Below are 18,404 nucleotides of genomic sequence, written 5' to 3' on the forward strand. Positions count from 1 at the left end.
AGTCAGGAGAGGACATTCTACCCTAGAATTTAAGCTTTTTGAATGTGAATCATGTAAATGGATTATGTATTCAAAGAAATAGATTTAATTTAAATAATGGGAATAAGTGAATAAAAACAATTCTGTTTATGATTAGAAACACACATTTCTTTCTACAAGGTGAACATCTGGGAATTGTATTTATCTTTAGATTCCCCAGTCTCACGTCCATTATCTTTCTGTTTATAGCTCTCCTCTCTCTTCTCGTCTCGCTCTTCCTTTTCCATGCCCCGTCAGGTCCGAGGCTCTCCAGGAGAGGCGGAATGACCACGAGATGACAAAATTATAGTACTATTTCAGTGATACACCGAGGTTCAAAGTCCGACTCTGGTCCTGTGGCTCAGACACAGACAGACAGACAGACAGACATGAATGGAAGTGAGGACACCAGGGAGAACATAGGGATCAGCCAGAGTCTGATTCGGGAACTTATAATAGCAAATAGATCTGGGTGGACAAGATACTCACATTGTCCTGAATGACACATTCTGACCCAATAAACAAAATGTGTCCAGCACGTCTGCGGAGCTCTGCGCTTCTGTGTTACTTGGGAAGGAAAATCCTTCCGGGGAGGGTGCAGTTGTGGATCGTCTAAAGGTATTACAGTTCCTTACTTCCAGTTGCCTTTTCCCGCCTCAAACCCCTTTGCCCAAGAAAGCTCCTGCATTCTCCGTGGCTCTTTCCTGTTTTGAAAAAGACAGGTTTACCCATCACTTATCCCTGCTATTACGCTGGTACATGTATCACCAGAAGGTCTTCGCGTGGTCTTACTAATTTATACTTTCACCTAAGAACTGGGTTTGTCAATCTTTAAAATGCTTTTAACATGATAGCTATAAAACAGTAACATAATATTTTAAAAATATATATGTCCCTGATTATTAGAGACGTTCAGAATATTTTCATGTTTATGGGACTAATTTTTCTTCCATAAAATGCTTCTTATACTATTTGCCCAATTTTTTTTATTGGATTGATGTTTTTAATCTGATTGATGAATAAGAATGCTTTCATAGATTCTTGCTACTCATCCTCTGTTAGTTACACAGGATATCTTTTTCTGCTCCTGGGGGACTGTGATGGGGCTAATTTATCAGAATTTTCCTTTCTGGTTTATACTTTTTGGTCTTCTCAAAAAAAAACCCTTTGCCTTTCTTAGGATGTAAATATATTCTTCTGTATTTACGTCTAAATTTTTTTTGCTTGCTTTTCATATTATTAGGTTTTCAGTCCACCCAGATGTGATCTTTGAGTACAGAATGAGATGGGAAAGATGACGGATTAACCAGTAACCCCACCATCAATCCATCAATCCTCATCTACTCCCCCCCTTGGAACAACACTTGTACCACATATTAGATTTTTCTATCTTACAAGTGTCAGCTTTCTCTTCTGTTTAACTCATTTGTCTATTCTCTGCCAGTCTTATTTCTTAATTACTACAGTTTTAAACAGTTTTGACTTCTAGTTTGGGCAAATCAAAACATCTTGGGTTTTTTGGGTTTGTTTGTTTGTTTGTTTGTTTGTTTTGGTAAAATTTTTCCGGCTTCTTTCTGTCCTTTGTTTTTTCACAAATATTCAGGAGTCAGCTTTTTAGTTTCCCCAGAGAGCTCTGCTGGGATTCAGGTTGGCACAGCATTGAATTTGTAGATTAATTTTGGAAAAATTGTCATCTTTAAATAACTGAAATTTTTCCATTCAAGAATATGATCTAATTCTCCACTTACTAAGGATATCCTTATATTTTCCAAAAAAGATTTAAATACTTTTCTAAAAGGTCTTAAACATCTTTATTTACTCCGAAGTGAGTTTGCCATTGTGAATCAAACTTTCTTCAAAGTTGTATCTATTGGGGCGCCTGCGTGGCTCAGTCGGTTACATGTCTGACTCTTGATCTCAGCTCAGGTCTTGATCTCAGGGTTGTGAGTTCAAGCCCTGCGTCGGGCTCCACGTTTGGCCCCGGGACCTGAGTCCCAGGTGGAGCTTGCATTCAGGCTCAGCTTTTCTCCTGGGCCATGTGGCCACCTCAACCCGCCACGGTTTCTACCACTTCTGTCGTGTCTTCCTCTGCCTTGGGGAATGGACGGCACCTGCCCACCCCGGGCGCGGCCAAGAGGACTTCTCCTGAAGTGGACCTGTAGAAGGAGAAGGGCTTCCTGAGAGCTAGGAGCTAGGACAGTCTCTGTCCTGTCCTCCAGGCCAGCTTTCCCAGAAGCAGCAGTGAGCTGGCTCGTCGGGAATCCAGTCTTCCTCAAGATCAGGTCTGTTCCTCGTTCGGGAAGAAGTTCACACCTGCTCAGGACCTGGAAAGCCAACGCTCACTCTGGCTCGACGGTCGTGGAGCAAATAGGAGGAGGAATACAGCCTCCACGCTGCCCAGCTCCCAGACCGCCTTTTGTGTATCCTGGAAATGTATTCGCTCCATTCATCCCACAGCCATGGAGACCAACAGCAAAGGCATTTTTATTAAGTTCTCACTCAAAAAGCTTAATCACATTTTGGCAGCTTTTCTCCGGGACACAGAAGCACACGCTGTGTCCCACCCCCACCCTGCCCCTCGGGTTTGGGGATCACTGTGGCCCCACTGCTCTTTGTGCCAAGTCCTCGGCCTCCTCCCTGTGCCCCGTGGATCACTATCTACACTTTCAGTCTGGAAATAATAAGGAGGAGAGTCTCAAAAACCCAACGCCTGAAGCGTTCTGATTTCACTCATTTCTTGCCGAGCCCGATTCCCTCGCACGGCCGTGGCCGAGGGACGCCCAGAGTGAAGTGTCTGCGCAGGAAGAAGCAGGGAAGCTGGTGGGTCAGGAGAAACCGAGGGGGGCCATGGCTTTACAAAGATGCCAGCAAACAGAGACTGGGAGAGTCCAGCTCAGGCCACACCAAGCACTGAGACCCGAAGGACACCAGTTGGGGGAGCCTGGGGCAGGGGGCAGAGCAGAGACGTGGAGGGTCAAATCCGGGCCATTTCAACAAATCCGTAAGAAAGGAACGAGGGATTGACGGAAGAGAGGACTACCGCGGAGAACAGCAGAACAGGACTGGTGGGGAGAACGTGCACAGTCTAGCAGGCCGGGGTGCTGAGCAGGTGCGAGCTGGACTCTACGTGGACTGGATCCTGTGAGCCCACTGGGAAAGTCCCAGGACTTCCGTGAGCCCGTCAACGTTGCAGACCCAAGATAACCCGGCTGGTCGAAGGTCCGAGCTGGGATTCACAGGCAGGCAGTCTCCAGTCGTGCCCTTCACACACCTAGGCCAGTGAACAGCTAAGGATGTTATTTTGCATAAACTCCTTGGAGTGGTATTTCCTTTAGGGTCTCCGTGATCTAGCCAGGGCCTCTTACTATCAACACATTAGTCACAGAAACTCTTTTATTTATTTATTTTTTAAGATTTTTATTCTTAAGTCGTCTCTACACCCAACGTGGGGCTTGAACCCACGACGCCAAGATCAAGAGTCACGTGCTCTACCAACTGAGCCAGGCAGGCGCCCCTCATCACATAAACTCTTCACCAAGGCCGGGGTGAGTAGCTGCGAGGCACCGCTCCCATCAGCCTCTGCAGCTCCCCCTGCTTCTGCTCTCTCTCTCTCTCTCTGGCAAACAAATAATAAAATCTTAAAAAAGAAAAAAAAAAGAAGTTCTCACAGAGCAAAATCTCTCATATATTTGATCGAATATGCAATTGTACCATTCAAGAGTGCCACCGAGTAGTGGAAAGTTTTCCTGGGTCTTAGAAACCGGGCTCATCACAGAAAAATACAGGCAGAAGGTAGCCCATGGCTTCGCAGAGAAGCCAGGCCCGGGGAATGAGCGCCAGGCTATCCCCGGATGGAAGCGTGTCAGGGGAGGAAGTGGGTTATGATGACTTTTTAAAATGTGGATTTAATTTGGAAAAAGAAGTCTCATCCTCTCTTTGTATTTCTCAAAAAGCGGACTGCTGCTTTCCTAAGAAACGCAGTGCTGTTCTTCTAAGAGATGGTCCAACAGAAATGAAAGGCCGGGCACGGTCTTCTTGGCTGGCTATTGGTATTAATGCCCCAAACCACGGCGCACTGGGAAAAGGCCCGTCTGCACAGGGAACAGGGAACTGCGATTAGCTCTGGAAAGCCTGGCCCACGCCTGGCCCTGCTCTTTAAAGGCTGTGTGTCTTCGGAAGGGTCATTCTGCCTCCCTGAGCTTGTATTTCCTTCTCTGGATAATGGAGAGAATCGTAGCTTGTGGGGTTAGCTGCAAGACGTAAACGGTGTAATTTCAAGGGCAGCTCGCCTGGCTAGCACGGGGAGGCAAGTGGCTCTCACTCTCTTCTGAGTTCAGGTGGCGCTTGCTCACACGTGCCTTGTGTCACTGCTTCCCCCTCGAGAGCGGGAGCTATTTAGGATCAGGGGCGGGGACTGACTCTGTCGTTCCTTTGCATGGAACACTTGGCTAACGTGGGCACCTCCGGGTGACTGTTGAGGGCATGCTTGCGTCAGTACCTGGCTGAGCCGACGGAGATTACCAACTCCAGCGTGCGCGGTGCCATGTAGTGTAGGCCGGTGGGTGAGAACTTAATCAGCTCCCTCCGTCCCCTCGCCCCTCGGGACCACTGCCCAGCCTGGTGGTTCTCAAAGTCCAGCAAGCATTAGGATCTCCTAGATGGCTGGTTCAAACACACATGTCTGGGTCTCACCCCCCGAGAATTTCTAATTCAGACGGTCTGGGGAAGAGCTTGAGGCTTTGAATTTTTTTTTTTTTTTTTAAGGTTTATTTATTTATTTTAAATTTCTTTTTTTTTTTTTTAAGATTTTATTTATTTTTGACAGAGAGACAGAGCCAGAGAGCACAAGCAGGGGCAGTGGCAAAGGGAGAGGGAGAAGCAGGCTCTGCACTGAGCAGGGAGCCCGATGCGGGGCTCGATCCCAGGCCCCTGAGATCGTGACCCGAGCCGAAAGCAGATGCCCAACCATCTGAGCCACCCAGGCGCCCCGGTTTATTTGTTTATTTTAGAGAGAAAGTATGTGAAGAGTGCGAGGGAGCATGGGGCAGGGGCAGAGGGAGAGAGAATCCCAAGCAGATTCCATGCCGAGCATGGAGCCTGACGCAGGGCTCGATCCCACGACCCTGAGATCACGACCTGAGCCGGAATCAAGAGTTGGATGCTTAGCCGATTGAGCCACCCTGGCGCCCCGAGGATTTGAAATTCTAGTAAGTTCTCAGGTGATGTTGATGCTTCTGGTGTGGGGACCTCCCTTTGAGAACTGCTAGTCTGGGCTTCTCTCTTACAGGGAGCCCTCCCCTGGGAGCTGTCGGGGCCGACGGTGTTTCCTCCACGATGCCCTTACACGGCTGCCCCTTCAGATTATAAGGGGCGGGAGGGAGCTAGGCTGTTTAGCTGACGTCCTGGGTTGGACCTGTCAGGCCATTGGGATTTCAAGCCACTGGAGCTGAGGGGCTTGGCGGCCAGAGCTGTGCTGCTAAAGGGTTAGCAGCAGGCTACTGAGGGTTTGGGGGAGATGCCCAGATTTAGGGCATTGACTAATACCTACGGTGTAAACACACTGTAGGCAATTTCAAGTTACCGCTCTGTTACGTTGGGCGGCCTTCAATTTCTCCAAATACGGAAGGGCAATAATAAAATCCATCCTCTGGAATCGGGAGTGTAAGCAATAATTCAGCCTCAAGTCCCAGGAGCAGAATGGATGCCCAATCAGTGCTTACGCTTGTTCTCAGGATTTCCCCCCAGAACCCCCCAGGAAGCATTATAATTCCTCCCCGTGAATAATCCGTGCCAAGCTTCAATCACGGCGGGTATACATTTTCACTGTCAGGCATCTGTGTTTTAGAACCTATTTTAAACTGTGCTGGGAAAGTTACATTTTCAGTTGGCGTTTGACCTAAAAATATAAAAAATCGTAGGGCGCTTGCGCTGTGCCCCATTCCAGATAAGTGGTAATACGGTCTTTTCTCATTGACAGGTATGGTCTCTCGTTCCACGGCAGTGATATTAGGGATTTTTAAATGATGAATAACTACTCAGTGAAGATTGCCATGCTGTTGCCATTTGCCTGGCAGACAGTGCTGGAGAATTCCCCGAAAACCTAGAATAATGGGAAACCAGACCCGGTCCCATCTTTCGGTGCTGTTTTCTAGGACAGCCTTTTCTTCTGTAGCAGGCATGTGCCCTCCAAAGACAACCTGGGCAGCATCAGGCACATTCTTGCAAACCTCCAAGTGTGCAGACCCCAAAACTGCCCATTTGGCAGGTACGGATGGGAAGAGAAGAGGACTCGCCCGGAACACAGGCATCCCGGTTGTAGCGAGGAATCGGCAGGACCCCTGTCTCTGAGAACCCTCCGTCGGCTGGGGTCCACAGGCACATGAACGCTGAATCACAGGGCAGAGCAGGGGGGACGCCACCAAGCTTAAAAGATGAGCTTGTGCAACGCAAGGACAAGAGCCGGCCTCGCTACGGCGCCACCGGGCTTCCACAGCTCAAATCGGATCTCATGACGAAGACATAGTCTCACGCCACAGTCCAAACTTCTGTTGCGTGTATACTTGTCATAATTAAAACTGTTTGGCTGCAAGTAAAGGAGAACAACTCAAGTGGGTTCAGGCCAGAAGTGGAGGTGGCTAAGCCCAGAGCCCCCTGCCCTCAGCCCCCCAAACAGCTCTCCCCCCACCTCCTTCCCTGCGCGTCTGCTTCTCTCCTGTCTTTCTCCCGTCTGCCTTCCCAGGCACAGGCAGGAGATAGCTGCCCCACAGCAGTTAAGGGTCTTCCCTAAATGGAAACCACGGTAGCAACCTAGCGGAGCTCCTAGAATGACAGGGCAGGTGCAGGGCCCTCAGCGGGTGAGCGGCGTCCTCGGGGAAGGGAGTCGTTGGGTAACCGCGAGGCTGGGACATCAACGGGACGCAGCCTTTGCCGCGAGGAAGCTTACCGTCCTGCGAAAGACATACACGTTGCACGGACTGCAGTGGAAATGTTAAAACGTAACCAGCATGGAAAGAGCGGTGTAGACAAAGTGCGGCAGGGGCTCCCGGACAAGGTGTGACTGCTGGTCGGGAAGGCACAGGAGACACGGAAATACAGTGGGTATTGTAGGAATGCTTCAGCTGCTAGGGATTGGAAGGAAGCCCGAACCCAAAGGGTGAAGGGAAGTCTCGGGGGTAATCACAGCCACCTCGGATCCCAAAAACAAGATGGGGGGCGGGGGGGCACCAGGAATGAACGGAGAGAGACAGTTCGGAACAGCCTCTGGGAATGAGCACGTCCCAAAGTTCTGCGTCTGCGATGGGTGTGATCCTCCGAAGCGGCAGGCTGTGCGGAGCTCTGGGGGGCCCCTTCCCCGGGTCCGTCTTCCCTGGACTGTGGCACTTCAGCCCCGGGTGGCCATCCTGCTCTTGTTCTGGCTGCGTCGTTGCCCACTTTATGCCTTTTGGATCCCGAGCCCTTGACATCGGCAGGGCTACCGGGTTTTGTTTGCAAAACTTACCAGAGCAGCAATACAACTTTGGCAGACATGTCGAAAGCAAAAGAGCATCTACATTTAGCACAGAAGGTCAAAAAGGAGCCTGTGAGGAGGAAAATATGTGCTTAAACTTTTGACTCAGTTAAATGCGAAGATAAATTTAAGCACTCTTTGGTGTCAACAATTCCAACCTCATAAATTAGAAACAACTACAGTAAATGAGTCGACAGCATTTAAGCCAGCCTTTTTTTGGGGGGGGGGTGGGGTCTAATTATACAGCATGGGGCTGAAATCATTTGCATTGATTTATCCAATTTCCTATTGTCAAGGCTGTGTCTATCCTTGATGTGATTATGTTAATGTGCTAATTAAGTTTGAGGCCCTTTGTTGTACATTCTGCTTTCAGCAAAATAAGGAAGTGGTACTGGAACTATGTTTTCCTTGAATGTGTTCTGGGATAAAGAGGGAAAGTGCCCTGTGAGAGCAGGAAACGTTATCCCGGGGGTTGAGTGGGCTTAGATACAATTTAATGTGAACAACTGAGCGTATTTATGAGGCATCAGAAGCAAATAAAGGAGTATTCACACGGGGCAGGGTGCCCGGCTGGTCACATTGGCTCTCGGTGTTTAGGGGGAGAGCAAAGACTACTTGGTTTATGTTTCCCCCCAATGCCACGTTTAAGTCAAAGTTATATCCTGTTCTATGGTGCCCTGACTCAACTTACGCAGAGATTTGCATTGTCTTGCATGTTGATATTGCTTCTGAGATCATTTCGCAACTCCAGAAGGGCTGAAGCCTGGACTTTGTTTGAGATAATAGGTATTTCCTAAAGGAGACGGGTAGAGTCCATTGTCTCAATTTGCAAATGGCCCCAGGTGAAGAAAGGACCCGAGAATGCTGGTTCCCCACTCCCCAGATGACGGTGAGAGGTCCGAGGGCACGTCGGGAGCTCCTGCAGCCTCCCCGCGTCCCTGAGCCAACACTCTGCATTCGGGGGCTCCCACGGCAGACGGAGCTGAGGCCATCACGTCCAAAAGGGAGCTTTGAAAAGTGCATCGCAGACTAGCTAAGAGCTGGGATGTGGAGCCAGACAGGCCTGAGTGAAGACCTTGGCTCTGTCTCTTACTCGCTTCGAAGGCTCTTTAAGTGCCCTGAGCCTTCACTACCCTCTCCGGGCAATGGGAATAAAAGCATGTTTCATAGATGCCGTCGAATGTGAAGTACGTCACTGACTTATGCACCAAAACAAAAGGAAGACAGCACTGATGTACGTTCTTAATATGTAAATTCTTATTTCATATTATTGAAAGAGTCCTTTTAGATGTATTTAGATACCTTTTTTTAAATCATATATCACTTTTAAAAAATTCCAGCATCGTTAACTTACAGTGCGATATTAGTTTCAGGTGTACAATATAGTGATTCAGCAATTCTACACACTACTCAGTGCTCATCATAAGTGTACTCTTTATCCCCATCCCTGTTCCCCCCATTTCTCCACCCAGCTCCCCTCTGGACACCATCAGTGTGTTCTCTAGAGTTAAGAGTCTGCTTCTTGCTTTCTCTCTTTCGTTTGCTTTGTTTCTTAAATTCCACATGTGAGGGAAATCATATGGTATTTTGACTTTCTCTGAAGGACTTATTTCGCTCAGCATAATACACTCTAGGTCCATCCACATTGTTGCAAATGGCAAGATTTCATTCTTTTTGATGGCTGAGTAATATTCCATTGTCTATATATAACACCTCTTCTTTATCCATTCATCTGTCGATGGACATCTGGGCTCTTTCCATAGTTTGGCTATTGTAGACATTGCTGCTGTAAACATCAGGGGGCATGTACCCCTTTGAATAAGTGTTTTTGTATTTTGGGGTAAATACCTAGTAGTGCAATTGTTGGATCATAGGGTAGCTCTATTTCTAACTTTTTGAGGAACCTCCGTACTGTTTTCCAGAGTGGCTGCCCCAGTTTGCATTCTCACCAACAGCGTAGGAGGGTTCCCCTTTCTCCACATCCTTGCCAACACCTGTTGTTTCTTGTGTTGTTGATTTTAGCCATTCTGACTGGTGTGAGGTGGTATCTCACCATGGTTTTGATTTGCATTCATTTATCACTCTTATGCACACATTAGTTCATCTTGTCCTAAAAATTGGTAGCATTCAGAGCCCTTCTTCTGAGTCATTTTCAACTCAGACTTGTCAACGCCCAGGTGTTTCCTTATGGTATCATCCTCTGGGCCATCAAGGCTGGGAAAACGGAGTACTTCTTACAAGAGTGTTCACTGTTGTCTTCAGGACATTCTGCAAGTCTCGATGCTGTACTTTCTTGCTCTTACTAGAAAGGATCAACAAAAGGCATTTTTGCCCAAGTTTCCATAGAAAAGGAATTCCAATGGCATCAATGTGACAATGATTGTGAACCCCAACGACTGTAAGGCAAACCCTGTTTTGAGAAGTGTGCATCCAGAATCCATGAAGTACTGAGCTAGCACTTTCCTCTCCAGGCTATTCTGAAAAAAACAGCAATGGAATCTTGGAATGGTGCCTTACTATTCAATACATGATAGATAGCTATCATAATGCTACTCTAATCTTTTGTGATGGTTCTGTACATGTAGATCATCAAATAATTAAGGTAATACATTTTACCCAGGCTTCCAAAGTTATGCTAAATTATGTAGGAAACTTAGGTGCCCTGGGCCCCAACTTGGACTAATGATTCAGCTAATGACGCTATTTGTGGTTAGTTAAGGTCACCCCACCAGCTGTGAGATCAGAACACAACTCCATAATGACAAAATCATCATTGCTGCCACAATCCCAGAGATAGGGTCCACGGACGAGGATTTTTACTGTTCCAAAAATGGTGGTAGAAACATTTCACCATTACACGCCTGTTAGAACAGTGAGAACCTAAAATAATGACAAAACCGAATGCTGGTGAGATTTGGGGTGACAGGGACCCTTATTTGATGCCGATGGGAATGCAACATGATGCAGCCACTTTGGAAGACAGTTTGGTGGTTTATTACAAAACAAAACATGTTCTTACCATGGGATCAGCAATTGTGCTCCTTGGTAATTTACCCAAAGGAGTTGAAAACCTGGGTCCACACAAAACCTGCCCGTGGATGTTTATAGCAGCTTTGTTCATAATCACCCAACCCGGGAAGCAACCCAGACGTCCTTCTGCAAGGTGAGCGGATAAAAACACTGTGGTCCATCCAGACAATGGAATATCACTCAGCACTAAAAACAAACGAGCGCTCAAGCTATGAAAAGACTGAAACGGCAAAGGCATGGAAGCAGTAAAAAGATCAGGGCTCGCCAGGGGTTCCGAGTGGGGCAGAGACGAACAGGTGGAGAACAGAGGATTTTTAGGGCGGTGAAATGATTTGTATACCATGCTGGATACTTTAAACATTTGTCAAAACCCATAGAACGTAACACTAAGAGTGAACCCTAATGTAAACTATGGACTTGGGGTGATTATAATGTGTCCATGTCATCAATTCATCGATGGAACTTTAAACGTCCCATCTGGGGAAGGATGCTGGTAGAGGTGGAGATTGTGCGCGTGGGTGCAGGGGGCATATAGGGATTTTTCTGTGACCCTTAAAGTGTTTGTTTGTTTTTTTTTAAAGATTTTATTTATTTATTTGACAGAGACAGAGAGAGAGAGAGGATGCATGAGCAGGGAGAGGGGCAGAGGCAGAGGGAGAAGCAGACTTTCCGCTGAGCAGGGAGCCCGATGCAGGACTCGATCCCAGGACACTGGGATCACGACCTGAGCCGAAGGCAGACACTTAACCGACTAAGCCACCCAGGCACCGCCCTTAAAGTGTTCTAAAAAGGAAAGTCGACTAAGGAGAAAAGTAGAAACACTTCTAGATTAGAGGAGCCTCCAGAGACATGACAATGTATAATTATGGATCGGGGCTCTGGGAACCAGAAGTCCTTTTCTCCATAAAGAACGTTTTTGGGATAATTGGGGAAAATGAATAATATTTGTAGCTTAGATAATTATATGGCATCCTGATAATTTCTTTTTTTCACTATTTCTTGATTGTAATAATGATAATGCGGTTATGTAAGAGCGAGCCCTTGTTCTTAGGGAATGCACGCTGAAGTGTGTGGCAGAAAGGGCTATAATGTCTCCAGTTATTCTCAAATGTTCAGAAAAAGATAACATGAAGATAGATGGAGAGAAAGCAATAAAGTAAGTGTTGCAAAATGTTAACAATTGGGGTGAGGTGTGTATGATCGTTCTTTCTAATATTTTTACAACTTTACTGGGAGTCTGAAATTACTTTGAAATAAAAGAGTACAAAAAATTGGGAAAATAGGGCGCCTGGGTGGCTCAGTTGGTTAAGCGACTGCCTTCGGCTCAGGTCATGATCCTGGAGTCCTGGGATCGAGTCCCGCATCGGGCTCCCTGGTCAGCAGGGAGTCTGCTTCTCCCTCTGACCCTCCTCCCTCTCATGCTCTCTGTCTCTCATTCTCTCTCTCAAAATAAATAAATAAAATCTTTAAAAAAAATTGGGAAAATAAACCTCTTAAAATGAACTAAAAAGGACATAGGATTCTACATTCTAGCTGCCGGCCCCCCTCCCCCGTCCCTGCATCACTGTATTTGGGGGTCATCCACTACAAACTGAAGACCTCCTCACCCTGTAGCTGATGCTACAAACACAAAGTCCAATCACAGACGTCAGGGGACACAACTTTGCACTTTAGAAAAGTTAGGTCAGTTCGCTTCTGATTTCGTTAGAACATCCAGCACAGCTGGGGGTCCAATCTGTACAACTGAAACCGTCAACAGCACCAGGGACAACACACCCATCAGAGGATGTGCTGACTTAGTGACCAGTGAGACCACGTGACCAGCCCTCGGAGTGGTCAGCCTGCAGGCTCCCGCCACCTGAGGGACCGACCTCGCCCGGGGCATGAGGGCCAACCCACCTTCCGACACCTGCTCACTCTACTCGTTTCCACAGTTTACAGCCTCCTACATCTTATTTCAAGTAACTGCACGAAATTAACCCGGGAAGCTACATTTCAAGTGTGCATGTTAAAGTGAGATACATCTATTCACACATGGGGCTGACTTTAATTAAAACGGGACATTGAGTGAGCCAACACTTTGGAGTCAGCCCAGTCGGGGTTCATGTATTTAGCTCTGGAACTCATTAGCTGTGTGACCTTGGGCAAGTCACTCAACCTCTCTGAATATCAGTCACCAGATCCGTAAAATCAGAATGGGAATAAGTGAATTAAAGAATTACAAAGGGTGGGACGCCTGGGTGGCTCAGTTGGTTAAGCAACTGACTTTCGACTTCAGATCAGGTCCTGATCTCAGGGTTGTGGGACTGAACCCCGAGTTGGGCTCTGCGCTCAGCGCAGAGTCTGCTTGTCCCTCTCCCTCTGCTCCTCCCCCTGCTCACACTGTCTTTCAAATAAATAAATAAATAAATAAATAAATAAATAAATAAATAAATAAATAAAATCTTTAAAAAAAGTTACAAAGGGTTAAATAAAATATATACAAAAATAATCTTGAATCTTTTAGGCACTTTATAGAGATATACAGTATATTTATAGATACAAGTCTACATATTCACATAAATACAAATGTGATATAGTTGTTACTTAGATTGTATTGATTAAAATTGGAAACCAGTATGACCAAAATGCCCTCCAGGGTGGCCAGGAGATTCTCAGCATCAGCTTGGGGCATGACCATCGTCCATGATCTGGAACATTTGTTTTGTTTTTTTTTAACTCAAGCAAACTTATCAGACCTTGAGGGACAGACTGAACTGACCAAATGCCAATTTATGTTTAATGGGGAACAAAAATAGAAGGTACATCAGTGTTGTTCCTGTGGGCCAACCAGCTCATGATCTCCTTACAGCAAACTTCCTTAGGGAACCAGCTCATACCCCGCGGGCTGCCAGGGAAGGTGTGTTGTGTGCGTGCAGTGCAGGGAGATGAGACAGGTGGCCCTGTGGCCCGTATCACTGAGTCACGACAGACAAACGCATCCCCCGCCAAGGGGAGGAACCAGCCACGTGGACAGGTTCCACTGGAGTCCTGGACACACTTTGCTTTTTGCATGTTCCTTGACATGGCTCCTCATAGATCATGGCCTCCTGTCGAGAAAGGAGTTTTGACTATATTCGTTTTTTGGTTTTCTGTTTTGTTAGTTGTAACTTCTCTTCCTCCTTCTTCTCTTCTTCCTCCTCCTCCTTCTTTAAATATATATTTATCTTTAGTAGGTGTTACTTAGATTCTCTATTCCTGTTCTTTCTGCTTGTGAATGAAGAAAGAGCTTTCAAGTCAACATCTGCCTTGGACAATTTTGTCATTTCGTGTTGGTTTCCCACCTCCAAGTTTAGTCCTGAGCTGGGTCTCACCCCAGGATCCTGACTTTAATTTTCTGTCGCTCAGAAACACCCACGCCAACCCAGTGAAGGGCTCTTCTCTGTGGGCGCTGAGAGAGTAACGAGGGAATCTCCCAACGAGGAACACACCCGTCCCCAGGAAAAAAGAGAGAGTGAGGGTTTCAGGATGCCTTCTATCAACAGTGTCTAGGATGTGTCACCACCAGCCAGGATGCTGATGTCCTGTGGGCTGGCTCCCCACCGGAGCAAATCCTTGTGAGGCGTGTGAACAAACTAGGTTCTGGGGGACTGTACAGGGGCAAATGCAGATGGTTCGCACAGCAAATATTGGGATTATTATTACTTTTAATATTATTACTTTTCCCGGGCGCCTGGGTGGCTCAGATGGTTAAGCGTCTGCCTTTGGCTCAGGTCATGATCTCAGGGTCCTGGGATCGAGCCCCACATCAGGCTCCCTGCTAGGCGGGGAGCCTGCTTCTCCCTCTGCCTCTCTCTCTCTGTCTCTAATGAATAAATAAATAAAATCTTTTAAAAATATATTATTACTTTTCCCTTCAAGGATTATAAAGCCAAAGATGATTTGGTCAGCAAACATTGTTTAAATCACAACTTTAGAAGCTTGAGGGATGAAATAAAGTGCATGTGAAGATCTGTGCCCCCTCCTAAGCTTTTTCTTGCTCATTTCCCCTCAGTGATAACAGTAAGTGACAGCTTACCAGACAGTGACAGGGGAATGAGGAGACTCCAGCCCCACCCTGGCCACCACCCCACAATCCTGCATTGATTTTTCTAACAGGGAATTTTCTTTATAATCATATGTAAGGTCGAGAAGCCACACATAGGAAAACTTACCACTACCAGCCTCACCATCGTCTTGTTGAGACCGCAGGGGCAGGAAGAGGAACCTACAGCCTGGTAGGTCAAGAAGGAAATGCAGGCCCCCCTTCAGTCTTCTCGGGGAGCTGGTGACCTTAAACCACTTGGTGGAGGGAGGGATTTCCCCTCTCTCTGGGAGCAGAAAGAAATCAGGGCTCTGGACGTTAAGAAGCAGGGGAGGCTAGAGCACTTGGGGTGGGGGGTGTGCATGGGGGCAGGCGGTCCAGTGACCCCAACACGCCCCTGGTCTTTGGTTTGGCTCGGTGTTCAGTTGATGGCAAGTGGGTTTTCAGTGCAAGAGGCAGATGAGCAGCACATAGAATGGTCAGTTTCTGGGGTCCGTCCGTACCTGGGCCAGTAGCTGGAGACACGTGCGGGCTCTGGCCCCATTCACAGGTGGTAAGAAGCAGGAACGGCCCTTCGTAGATGAGGAGAGCAGAGGCCTGCCCTATGGCTGAGCCAGGATGGCAGCCCTGGTGTGGGCAACAGAGCCCAGCAGAGTAGAAATCTAACAGGATCACCAGAAGAGACAGGTGCCAGCCAGGAGAGAGGTCTGGAGCAGATGTTGCAGGGAGGTGGCCGACTGGAGTGGTGAGGCCCCCAGAAAGACCTGTGGGAAATTCAGATCCCTTGAGAACCCCCAGGAGATACCTGGGGGGCAAGAAACCTTGTGAAAGACAAGACCTCCTGCTAATGGGGAGAGGTGGGTGTCCATGTCATCCTTTGAGACACAGCAATGAAGCAACAGTGATTGACCTGCCTTCCCTGCAACCCCCACCTCGCCCCAGATGCTAACGCAGTCCAGAGCTGGTGCATCTCTAACCTTTAGTCCCCTGATGGACACAGCAAGCGGGGACAACTGGAGAATTTCTAAGGTTTGCCTCTAACTTACGTACGAGATGGTTTTTTGAAATTCAATTCGAAAATCCCAAGACTGTGTTTAAAAAAGGTAGATATGGGCGCCTGGGTGGCTCAGTTGGTTAAGCAACTGCCTTCGGCTCAGGTCATGATCCTGGAGTCCCGGGATCAAGTCCCGCATCGGGCTCCCTGCTCAGCGGGGAGCCTGCTTCTCCCTCTGACCCTCCCCCTCTCATGTACTCTTTCTCATTCTCGCTCTCTCAAATAAATAAATAAATCTTTTTAAAAAATAAATTAATTAATTTAAAAAAAAGGTAGATATGCAGAAGACCAAAATTTCACCCCTCAAGGAGTTAGACTCCGGGTGCTCAAAATAACCGTCCTTAAACAGAAACGTGCTGATTTCCCTCTGTCAGTGTGACCTACAGGGAGGGAGTCATTGTCTCCTGTCCCCTATTTGTGGTAATATGCATGCTAATGACTGAGCAGTCGCAGACCAGTCGTCTGGATAATGAACTTGGTCCGGGCGTGTTGCCTCTGAGTAACCAGTGTGGACGCCAACAGAATGTTGAAGATTACTTGGAGAGAGAGATTAATCATTAACTAACTCCACTAATCACCTGGCATTTTTAAGCAATAAAGACCTCTTTATAAATAACATAAGCTCAAAGAATTAGAATTACCTGCTGAAACGTTGAGATGATCTTATTATGCTGGGGAAGAAAAATTGTCATCTGTGAGGGTGGTTTCCAAAATGGATTAATAAAAACGGGAAAGTGGCTACCTATGGAAATCTGAATAAATTCACACGTGGCATTTCATCACGAAGGAGGCCAAGTCAAAAATGCCCGAGCCTGTGAAATCATGGTGTCAAGGTGACTAGGAGGTCCGAAAGAGCTGAGCGTCGAGAAGCAGGGGTTACGGTTGCTGCTGGAAATGGAGCCCCTGAGCTCCTTCTCACGCACTTGGGGAGCATGAGGACTCACCCCGAGTAGGGCGCCAAGCTCGGAGTATCCTTTTTTCATACTCCTTTCCCTCTTGTTCTCCAAGAGTAACTGATGCAGCTTTTAATATAATATGATCAGAATTTTGGCAAGAAAAGAAAAAGAAGAGCCCAGCCACGAGGCGTTGTAAGGCATGTGCTGGGAAGCTCAGCAGCATTCACTGGGCATCCTACCGGGGAGGACACGGACCGGAGGCGTGGTGCGCTATGTGAGCACTGTCGTCTGATAAGAAGGTCGCCTTCCCCACCACCCATACTTGCCCACCTCACTCACTCCATCATACTAGATTATTTCCCGTGGCTCAGGATACGAGCTAGGTACCAGGGAAGAGACAAAAATATGAAGGCCCAAGCTCACAACTTAATGAAATGAGCATACAAAAGAAATGGATCCCAGCACGGTGGGGTATGTGGCAGAGTAGGGAAAGCTGGGACACGGAGCCCCTTCATGGAGGCACTTATGCGATTTCCACTGGAAGCGAGGAGGCGATCAGGAATAAATGGTTACTTACGAGTAACCCTTCTCCCCCAGGGGAGAAGGGCATCTTGGGGAAAGGAGGTATCCCTGTGTGTGTCGTGTGTTGGAAACGACAGGATCTGGCTGTTATCGGCACACAGTGGTTGGTGGGGAGGGTGGGGGCTGGTAGGTGGATACACGGAGGTCCTTTCCAAAGACTCCACCCTTGGAGTCATTTATAGATGCTTCTTTTTATTTCTTATAAACATTTCTGACTTCTTGCTAAATCAGTGTCTGCATTTATCTCAGATCATTTTTTCCCACGTTGTTAGAGGCCAACTGTGGAAAGAGCCTTGCATCCTTCTCTGGAGACATCGTCCCTATTCTTTCGAGCCACGGGGTTCCACCAGGAGGCGCTTTCTTCTTATAGACAGGGTCTCCTGTCCTGAGAGGGGACAGTCATGGTCACCTGATCCATGCACATGGTTGATCCGGGGTAGGCATCGAAGCCAGGGCAGCCCCAGCCTTCAACTCTGTGATGGAGGAAGAGATGGAGCCCCTCTCCCTGCATGGGAGCCAGAAATGGCGCCAACTCTACTTGTCAGGAGCAAGGTCTTCCCCACGCGGAGGAAGGTGGGAGTAGCGGGGAGGAGAGAGAAGATGTGCCCAGTGAGTCCTGGTGATGCTCAGAGGCATGGCTCCAGTTTTCCTGAAGTGTGACTACATTTGGGTCCTTCACTCTTTCTTTGGATTCTTCCATTGGCATCAATTTGAGTTGGGGAGCTCTCAGGTTCAAAGTGAGAAGTCCTTACTGATGGATGGGCTCCACCATTTTAACCTGAATGGGGTTCACTCATTTTCATTTATTCCTGTTTAATAATCAAATATTTGCAGCTCTGAATTTTTCTCTGGGGATAGCTTTTGCTGTGCAGAGTCATCTTTATGCTATTTTCCAAATTATCAGTCGCTGTGGTTTTGAATTCCTTACCCCCCCCCTCAAATGTGCCCCATTTCATCCTTGGCTACTGAACCTTCTTGGATAACCGCCGTAATAGCAACAAATACATTTTGCCAACCACGTGTGAGATAAAGTTCTAAGCCGCTCACAAATGTTAGCTCACTTAGTTCTCACAAAACCCCTTTGGGGTAAGTACTGTTTTATCCCTATTTCATAGACGAGGAAACTGAGGCACAGAGAGTGTAAGCCACGGGATAGGTGAGTGGAGTGTTTGCACATTGGCCGACTGGCTTCCGAAGCCACAATCGGGAAACAGTGTAGTTTACACCACTCTGTGCGGGAGGGAAGACCACCAG

This window comes from Mirounga angustirostris, unplaced genomic scaffold (genome assembly GCF_029215605.1).
Source record: "Mirounga angustirostris isolate CCGP_5_RB_7025 unplaced genomic scaffold, mMirAng1.0.hap1 SCAF_9, whole genome shotgun sequence".
Lineage (NCBI taxonomy): Eukaryota > Metazoa > Chordata > Mammalia > Carnivora > Phocidae > Mirounga > Mirounga angustirostris.